Genomic DNA, 11,089 nt, shown 5'->3' with positions numbered 1-11,089 from the left:
TGTCATTATTTCAGTTGTCAGTATTTGCAGCTCCTTCACTGGAATCAAATGAAATTATACTGGAACATTTGGTGCACTTAGATTATAGAACAGTGACCTGCACTCCTGCTGAGAAAAAATATTTCATGTAAGCAGATTATAGTGGATTCTGCTAGGTGTTTGAATCCATTTTAAACAGATTGTCATTAGTACTCCTACAAACAATAACATTCCTTCTTCAACAGTGTGAAACAATTGCATACATTTTGTGAAAATGAAAGGAAAAATCTGTTCTTTATAGAGTTCTGTCTTTTCTCATGCCTTAGGAGCTGGCAGTGGATACACTGATTTTTAACCTAAGAAAAACATTGCAAGAATGCAAAAAGATTTATAATAGCTTTTATTGTTTTTCATATTATGACTTTCTATATGTTATGGCTGAAAATCTCCAGTCAGAGTGAGTAATAACACAGTAATAACAATGCTCTTAGTAATATTTTTTCCATTTTTAAATTCAAAAATTGAAAGCTGTAAATCCTATTGAAGTGCTTTTTATAAAACAGAATTAAATTCTGAGTAAGGGTTTGCCTCTTGCCTTAACACCAGTGACACATAAGCTTAATGTATCTGCTGGCCTATTTTTGAAGAGTCTCTAAGGGTAAGACACTGACGTGATAGAAGAGGTAAATGACTATTGTGTTTACTGGAAGAATGACTTCTCCTTCAGAACAAGAGAATGGCAAAGCAGGAGAGCCCCATCAGGCAGTAAGGTAACTAACCTCAGATTTAAACCAGAGATGCACGGCAAGCGAAGGCATCACACAAGATACATTAAATTTTAATTAACGTTTTATGTTTGAGTTCAGGAATTGTTTATGAAGTCCTTAAGAGGAACATTTTCTTTTCGGATATAATCAAAAGTCAGCATGTATTTCTGGGAGGGATTTTACCTCATTATATACTAAACCTGCATTCTGCACTCTTTGAAGTGCTGTCCTATTTTTATGTGGATAACCAGAGACTGCTGCATAGCTTTGGTGGGCATGGCCCAAATCCTGGGAGTTGCAGACTGACATGTGCTGTAAATTACCACATGCATGCACAGAAGGAGAATACAGCTTGCCCTTTTTCACCTCAAATTCTTGTGTCCACCTTGCACACAATTAATTTGCCAGTGGGAAGGAAAGTGTCATTTATCTGCTTCAAATTTGTGGTGGGCCTGTGGGAACTGAACCACAGGACTGGGAGATTTGAACCTTGATTTATGACAGCAGTAGGAAAAAAGAGAAGGAGCATTAACCTCCATTGTTAGCATCCATTTTACATGGGGGTCCTTGTGGGTCTAATGGAGCTCAGTAGAGTGAGGTGCAAAATACCAGTTCCACACCAGAGAATCTGGTCTGTTCTCTCTGAAAACAACTTGCATCGCTAACAGATGCACTGGCAGCTAACACGTTTTGTTATGCTGGGTAGCAGAGTTTAATTTATATTCAAAACTTAATATGTTCAGCAAAATACATCACTCTTTTTGTTGTTTTGAACATCCTGAAGTTAATGAATCTATCTAAGCAATATTCTATTATTAATTGTTTTACTTTTATTCACTGGCTGTCATTTTCATTGATGTACTTGTGAAAAGGTGATGTTCTGATTAAAAGGCTTTACTGCATTTACAAGCAGTGCAGGGTTCTCTTTACTTCCAATGGGGCACTATTTAATTATGTTAAAATGCAATTGCCCTAAATACTGCTTTGTAAAATACTATTTCTGCCTTCAGACCTTGTTTCCTTAAATGCTGAAAGATTTTGTGTTCTTAACTCTCTTGCATCAAACTGCAGACAACATCCTGGTTCCAACTCATGAAAAAAGGTATTGATAAATAAATAGTACTTATTTTAAAAGAACATTAAAATCCTTCTACTAACGTTTGCCTTTGTCAGCCTGCTTACGTCATATGGAATTCAACATTTTTCTCCTGTTTTTGTTTTTTGTTTGTTTGGGTTTTTGGTTGGTTTTGGTTTTTTTGTTTGTTTGTGTGTTTTGTTTTTTTTTAAAAGACAGATATGTACTGTAGCCTTGGAGACTTTGTAAGGAGCTTTTCCTGACACTTACAAAGGTTTGTAATTTTCCTGATTACAGGAAATCTTCCTGTAATTCTTCCTGATTACAGGAAGAATGCACAGTTGCATTCAACACGGCAGCGTCAGACCATTAAGAAAATATCCCAGAGTTGGAATATCTTTCAGTAGCTGATAGGCTGCAGGATGCAATGGGCACAGATCCTTACCTGTATGGTCAAAATTACTGGATCATAGAAAAATTAGGTTGAATGAAGTGTTGGCTTTTACAGAAGTCTGTAGCACTTTCTTGCTGAGTTTACAAGGACAGATTTTTCTTGTCCATAATATCTTATAATCAGAATTCATAACTATGTACACCAAAAGTGTACAATATGTTGTAACTTCACTGTGCCTTTTCAAGGTAATCACTGTTCTTTATAGGATTTGTGGCCAAGGACAGTATTCTGACCATTTGCTCTGATGTCCTGAGTAAAATATCTCACAAACTGTTCTGTCATAATTCATTCTACTTTATAGCAGAAGGATGGCTGAGACCTATACAAGTAAATTCATAGTCCATAGATCCTGATACTATCCTAAACAGATGGTGGTGTCCTCATCAAGTGTAAAGAATTGCAGGTAAAAAAAGCAAAATAAACCTCATACAACTACATTTTTGTGTGAGTTAGCAGCTTTGTGTCATTGACTTCTGACTGGCTAAGTCAGGAATTAGCCCATATTATTATTATTATTATTTATTTTTATTATAATGAATATTTGAAATGAACATATATGTATGGTAACATTTGAATTAGTACAGCTTCTGTTGTCTAAATGCAAATATTTATCCCATGCCTTCCCAACAAAAAAAAGAATAGAACATTTTCCATAGATTTCTCTTCCTGAAGTATTATCTAGTCCTTGAATATTAAGGAGGGTTTGGAAGCAGTGTGCTAGATGAGCTCCCTGTTCCTTCCAATATTTTCCAAAAAAAAAGAAAGGAAAGGTGTGAACTTACACAGTGCAACCAGACTGTAGAAAGAATGCAGTAGACTCGCTGGGAATCTGATATCAGAATCCTTCACTTCCAGCTAAGGTGTTGTTTTGTGAGTAACTCCAGCTACATCACTTAATATCTTCATTTGTCCCTTGATACTCACATAGGTAAGAATCCCAGCCATCTCCTGCAGTGCCTTATCAGTGCATCAAGGCTGTGTTTTGCTAAAGTTACTGAAACTTCTTTGTTGTACTGTACTGTATGTGTAAAATAATAATGATAAAAATACTTAATGCCAGAGCAGCAGGCAAGTTTCTCTTGAGCCCCCCTGTTAAGGTAATAAAGTTTGCATTGATCTGTCAAATCAAGGAAGAGCATCTTCTTGATCAAAGAGTTTGGGGGAGCACGTAAGAAAAGTCATGAAAGTAGAGCAGCCCCAGTTTGTAATGCCTCAGTTTATTCTGTAATCTATGTGAACACCAGTAAATACACTTTTTTTATATATACTGTTATTAGTAGTAAATTTACAATTGAAGCTGGTTTTGAGCAGTATTCTTCATTCCCATATTAAATGTGCTATGTTAGAAGCTATTTACTGTTCCATGAAATTTCAGATGTGATGTAATTGCAGCCTTCCAGTACCTGAAGGGAACTTACAGGAAAGATGGAGAAAGACATTTTACAAGAGTGTGTAGTGACAGGACAAGGAGGAATGGTTTCTGAAAGAGAGGAGTTTTAAAGTGGGTATTAGGAAAAAAATCCTTACTGTAAGGGTGGTGAGGCCCTGGCACAGATTGCCCAGAGAGGGCAATTGTGGATGCCCCATCCCCAGAAGTGTCCAAGGCCAGGTTGGATGGGGCTTTGAGAAACCTGGTCTAGTGGAAGGTGTCCCTGCCAATGGCATGGGGGTTGGAATTAGGTGATCTTTAAGGTCCCTTCCAACCCAAACCATTCTGTGAAAAGCAGGACTACAGAAATGTTTTGTAGTGTTGTTATCGTAGAAAAATATTCCCACATTTGTGAAAAGTTGCAATGATGAGGTCACACTTATGAAAAGGAAAGACAAATAAACAAAAACCTTCAAATATGATTGAACCCTTCAATTAAATTTTCCCCCAGTATAAAAAATGAACATGGAGAGGTTAATCCCTTTGTAGCAATAGTGACAGTGAAATCCACTGCTACACTGAAATGGCAATTGCAAAGGAGTTAAGCCTTGTGGATTAGAATAGTGCAAATTATGTTTTCAGGGCTTTTTTCAGTGAACTGACTAGATGCACTCAAGTATATTATAATAAACAAGCAAGAAAAAACCTTACCATCTGTCTATAAAAGCAGAATTTAACCATAGAGTCTTACATGGAATTTAAAATTAAGCATTTACAATTTATCATAAAAGCTTTATGTTTGACTGACTTAATTATTGCCAAATTTTGGGTTAGAATTTTCACTGTAAACAACTTTCTTGTGACATTTCTGTTGCCTCAAATAATCTGATGGGAGAAAAAAAAATCATGACCTACTTCTGTCTAATATTGTATCTGTGTTTCAGTCCATTGTCAAATAAATGAAATTTACAGTCTTGAATGAAAAAGTGACATCTTTTCCTATGCAGTCACAACATTTTATGTTCTGGATCTTGATATTCTTACTGCAATACTCACTTGGATAACGTTCCAAATGAATTCATTCAGCTTTTTCTTAATCCGCTCTTAGCACTTTTAGACTTGAAGTCATGGACTTGTCTGTTGTTCAGGAACTGAGTGCTGCACTTGAGTGTGATGAAAATGTACTTACAAGGCATACAGCTGAAAGAAGCAGCAAAGTGTCCAGGGAGTTGAAAACAGTCAGTGTTTCAATTAGAAGTCAAAATATCAACGTTGTGCTTTCAAACAGAAGTTGTCTCATTCCCTTCTCCCTTGCCATCTCTTCTCAGTCATGGGATCACCTATCTGTCATACCAGATCTTGTGCCACTTGCATTGCCTGGTGACTTGGCAAGAAAACACCCACTTTTACCGGGTAGGTGTTCTGTTATTTTAGGGAATGTAATATTCTTTGCTGTGCAGTTTGGTGGCTGCTAAAGCAGACGTAAAGTAAGTGATGGGACAGCTTGAGGAGAATTGGTAGTGGTTTGGGCCTCACCTTTTTGATGGTGGCGAGATCTTAACTTGGCTAAAGTTGTAACATCAAACTGCTGTCTTGTAGCTTTTATAGCATTGGTGTGTTTTAATTCTGAAATCTAAAAATGCAAGAAAATATACATTAAATTTTCCTCATTTCATTCAAAGGTTTGAAAGTGTGGAGTATTTTGTGAGTCAGTAAAAAATAGTATGTTCTGTTCTAGTCCTCTGGTTCAAAGATTTAAGAAAACAGCAAGTTCTGGACATATTCCAATCAAGGACTGATAAATCTTTGCTTAATTGCACGTCAACCATATGGTGCAGTTCAAAGGTCTAAGCAAAAATGTGCTGCAGCTGCTTAATTTTTAAGCTTTACATTAGTGTGCTTGCTATGGGAAGAACAGTATTTCTTTTCCTGCCACTTCTGTTCATGTGTCAGCCTGGCACTTCTCAGAAAAAAATAGTCCTAATACATTAAAAAAATAGCAGCAAGCTTCTCCAAATTGTGTGCATTTTGAGGTAAATTATGAGGTTTAACAAATATTCGGTAATGATACTCTCCAAAATACACTAAGTTGTAATCGTAATGATTTTTAAATAGTTATATTACCTGGAATATTTGGTTTTCCTCAGAATGTCATACTTACCTTTGTGGAAGTAATGTTACAACTTCACGTGAAAGCAGTAGCTCGATGCTTAAATAGCATTCATATTCCTAAGAATATTATGTGGAAATGATGTTTTCTGCAGTAATATATTTTAGTGCTTTACTGAAGTTATTTAGGCACCTTTGATAATAGTGTGTTAAAGCACCCTAATTAGCCATCAAGGCTAAGCTAAGTAACATTTATTCCTTTTTTTCTCTTTTCGTGCTACATTTATCTTTTTAAAAGGAAATTAATCCCACTCATTCTCACTGAGATGCATTAATTTAGGATTAAGTGTGCTATTCAAATCTGATTAGAGTGGACTTTTCAGAATTTAAAGTCCTTTACCCATTTCCTGGTAAAATCCAGGTACAAATATCCACCTTGCAGTAATCAGGTCACATAATAACCAGATCCCTCACATAGCCTAACTGACATGATCAGAAGTCTCCAGTCTCTGTTGTTAAGTAATGGCATCTTTGTCCCCTGAACTAGAGTCCTTAGAGTGAGATACATTTTTGCATGTGTAGACTGCACTCTGTCACTGCAGGAATATTCTTTGTAGAATAATGAAAGCACTCTCTGGAATCATGCTTTAAAAATCTGTATTTATGATCTGCACAACACATTGGGACTTCATTAAAAGTGGGAGGTGGTGTTTCGTACAAGACACCAGACAGTGGAGAACAGCTCCTACAGATTGCAAGTGCCTGATGCTGTCAGTCCACCAATAGGCAAAACCTCATTATGGAAATCTCGATGTCTTTCTGTGTAGTACCTGGGCATTGCTGTTATGTCCATACTTCCAGCCTGTCAACATGTAAATCCAAGTTTCATAATATACTGTTTGGTACTTTGCTTCAGGGATTAGAAAGTGGGTCTCTATTATGAACAAAGTTCAGAAAGTGAAGTCTCAAAAGTTGCCTTGTAAAACAAGTGGTGTAGTAAACCACAAAACTAAAGCTTGCACCCATCAAACGCAAATAACAGAGTGCTGTTGACAGGGCAAAAATCCTGCGTCCTGTGAACTGTACTATGGAATAAGGAAGACAGACGACATTTCGGTTTTTGTATAAAGCAAAGTAGGCAAAGCCACAAATGCAGAAGAGTGTGCTGCCCACCTCAGCTTAGTAATGTTGCTATAAAAACAAACCCACATTCGTCACTGAGAGAAACACACGCACGTGGTTTCCATTCTGCTGGCATAATTGCCAGGCAGTAGTTTGGATTCCTGCTCTGAAATCACATACCAGCCCAAAATCATGCAAGGGATTCAAATGGTGCCTTATACAATGATGTGAGCTTAACTGAAACCTGACAGGTATTTCTGATCCAACTATACCAGGATAAGGGTGACTTAAAAACTCAAACTGCACTCCAGATATCCTTGCAGTGTGTCATCTGCTTATCAAAATATCTAGAACTTTGAACACTTGCAGAGATTTTGTTTTCTCCATGCTTTAGTTTTTGGAGAGTTTGTGCAGCCATACTCTGTACCGACCTTATTCTACCTATTTTTTTGTGTCATTGAGTTTTTAATGTTTCTCTCAAGAACTCCTGTCCCTGGCTATGCTCTTCCAAAGCACCTGCAGGGCTTCAGGTTTAGTTTCCAGTAACATATTACATGACCAAAAGTTAACTGCATATTAAGCAGTGTACACCACCACTCCTCTTTTCTGCAGGTAACACAGGCAGACAAGGCCTGGGTTCAAGGCCAGCAGTTAACTTAGTATTTATTTGGGCCTTACTTTCTACACTCACTACTGTGTTTTTATTTACTCTGTGAACGCAAATATTTGTTTGTTGTTCTTGTGAGTGTGAAGATTTCAAATATTGTTACTTCCTCTCATGTTCTTTGCTATTACTGTTACTAATAATTCTTTTCTGTGTGTCATATCACTCTTCTCCTGAGTCACTTGTAAATTTTGAATGTGATTTCACTTGATGGTTTTCCTTGTTGATGTTTGGCGTAACTTGAGGCGAATGTTTAAATTCAGCCTTCTTCAGCTAACCAGTTAAGTTTGTGTTTGAATTTAGGTGCATGCTTAATGTACGAACATTTTCATAGAATCATAGGATGGCCTGGGTTGGAATGGACCTTAAAGATCATCTAGTTCCAACCCCTCTGCCTGTGGACAGGGACATCTTTCAATAGACCAGGTTGCTCAGATTTTGTGGCGTGTTAATATTCCTCATCGTGGCTTCAGTTTGGAGCCCTTATTTTCCGGTGCTGTTCAGCTGAGGACCCATTCTCAGTCATGCTGGTTGCCACACCACCACATCACCAGGGCTGGGTATTCAGAGTCTATAAACCTAAAAATCTAATTTTTTGTTTGCTTAATTTTTTTTTATAATATGAGCAATAGATATTGGAAATCTGAGTAAGAATTTTGTACTATAAGGCAGAAGAACATGTTAAAAAAAATTATTCGTGTAATATTTTTTGTAAACTTTCTAAGAGAAAACTGCACCTACAGGTCTCTTTCTACTCCTCAGTTGTTTTTGAATGTTTGATTGATGGAAAAAAAGTATTGTCTCATGCAGTAAAGCTGCCCACTGAGCTAATGTTGAATGAATATTCACTAGGAATAGATACACTGCAACATTTCAAGGTGGTCAGCTTACACTTTATTAAATAAATACAATAAATTAGATTTATATTCTTATGGAATGAATGTTGTCATTATCACAAACCAATGATTTACCACAAGGTCATTTGTATATTATGCACTCACTGAATTAATATCTTCTCTCTATAGAATTGGAAAAAGGGTTTGGGAAGATAAAGCCCTATGAATTATCAGCATTCTGAATTGAATTCTTAGCCAAAATAATAGTCTCAGCATCTGTACTTTAGATGACTCTGTGGATTCTTAAATATAAACTTACAGTCCTTTCACAAATGGAAGAGGATAAAATGTGTAAGAAAGCTATTGTGGATGGAAATCATGTCAAGTATCTATTTTGAATGGGACTTTAAGAAGGTTTAGCTGGATTAGGCGCAGGCAAAAAGCCTCTTTGTTGATTCTCCAGGCTTTCAAAGTGGCTTTATTTTCCTGGCATTAATGTTTATTTGTCCTGTGCAGGATAAACGTGGCTCAAGTGTTTGACAGTTCTCTCTCAGTTCCTGATAAGTTGAATTTCCATTGCTGATCATGGCTGTTAGTGAATGTATATTCATGTTAACCTGTTTGATAAAGACTAGTGAAGCACAGGTGTCTCCTGAAGAGAAGTCTCCATTTACAGTGAGAAGTAAATTATTTCTGCCTGAGCTGCAGGGGCATCTTCAAGCTCTGCTAATTCCCTATTCAATCCTAGGTGAGATGCAGAAGGAATTAATGTCACTAGGGTAACCTGCTGCCTGGTTGCCAGAGAAGTTACTGCTTTCTTCAAATCATTTAAAGAAAATCCATTGGAAGTATGGCTTGCTCACTTATCTGCTCCGTTTGCTTACTGAATGCTCTTACACGGTAATTGTTGCTGTTGTGATAAGTGATAAGATTCCTAAAGAGATAATTTGGAGATTTTGGTCAAATTATTGACTAAATGACTAATGTGAGAGGGGTACCAGACAAATATTCTGAGATTTGAATCCTAGTGGTATTAGTGATGTGGCAGTTCTGTGCCACCTGCTTGATCCTTTTCAGCTTGTCGTGGTTTTGCCTGTCCATTCACTGGGTAAAACCAAGGAGTGCTGCACTACTGTCAGTACAGATCTGTAAATTCTCCAGGGTTCTGATACAGATTTGGGATCCTCCTTTCAGCCTTACTAATGTGCCTTGATGCCTTCACAATCTTTATGTCATTTGTCTCATGATGTTGGACTGTTTCCTCCTGTTTTCCATTTATTTGCTTCAGCAAGAATATTTCAAAAGAACAATGCATTCATTTTCTTCAGTTATGGAAGAATCCTGATTTTACAGGAGCATGATCCATGAGCCTAGTGCAGGCTTTCTGTGCAGATCAGACTGACACGTTTATAAGTCAAATAGCAAGACTGTGAAAGTGTGTTTTACAAATGACTTTTCAGCGTGATTTTGGATGCAGTGTGTATGGGTCTAATCCTGTATTACTTGCCTAAGCATACAGTCCTAAAATTCAATCTGTCCAAGCACCAACAGAAACTCACAATTACTTTTAATAACTTCAATTCAGTGGTGTTTATGCACATTTCAGTAACTGTCTAAAAGCATTAGGAACTGCACCAGATTTCATGTCTGTACTCGAGAACTATTTCAATAATTTCATGAATTTTTATCGTTAGGAAATTGCTTTAGTATTGACAATTAATAGACTTCTCATTGATGGTTTAAATGTTTCTAAACCAAAGCTCGGCCATGTGAGTTTTATATATTAATATTCCTCTAAGTCCAAGACCAGAAGGCCAGGTCAGGTAAGTGCTCAAAGATATCCTTGGGAGTTTTGCCAGACTGGGGGCTGCAGATCTGAGCTCTAACCAATTAGCACAGATGGCCTGGTGCGGGGGGTTTCTTCTCTGTGTTCCAAAGGAGTGGAGAGCTGCTGTGAAGCCCCTTGAATCTCTGGCTGGATAAATGCCTGCCCTGGCACCAATAGCACCAGATGGCAACAGCACCCGAGGGCCCTTGGACCAGCTGCAGGCGGCTGGAGCAGCAAACCCCAGGAAAGCTTTCCCTCGCTGTGCTCTCCTCTCAGACTGCAGGGTTGTGCGGCTTCTCATGGGGTGGACAACTCCACAGTCACTCAGGAACTCTTTTATATCACAAAAAAACCCCTAGCTGGGGAGCTGCAGATGGTTTTCACTCTCGTTAAGTCTTTTGTGCAGCACAGAAGAGGTGGGACAGGTCAGAGAATATGTCCTGTGGATTTTGGCACCTACGGTGATTCTCTCAATTAATGCTTTCACCTGCTGCACAGTAATCTGTCCAGAAGTCTTATGAAAGATTATGTTGCCATCTCACGTGATTTTAGGCTTTTTATGTTTGGCTTTTTAATGGTCACGACAAAGAAACTCCCATTTTGAGTATTCAGCTTGGCCCATTGTTTTGCAAAGAACTGATTTGCTGGGAAAATAAGAAATCTTCGTGTAATATAGGATGGTGTTCCTTGTCTTTTAACACTTCTACCTGTGGTATAGGGAAATTACCCCCTCAAAGAGCACTGTTCTTCTTACTCTGTTACTGATCCTACGGTGCTAAATTATGACCTTCAGTAACAATTCATCAGGTCCTTCTTTGTTTGCTCTAAATGATAATGAAATAAAAGAGAAAGGAGGTGGGAAATACTGGAAAATTGCTTTATTTTC

Source organism: Myiozetetes cayanensis, unplaced genomic scaffold (assembly GCF_022539395.1).
Source record: "Myiozetetes cayanensis isolate MyiCay16 unplaced genomic scaffold, myiCay2020 scf9, whole genome shotgun sequence".
NCBI lineage: Eukaryota > Metazoa > Chordata > Aves > Passeriformes > Tyrannidae > Myiozetetes > Myiozetetes cayanensis.
This window is presented reverse-complemented; position numbering follows the sequence as displayed.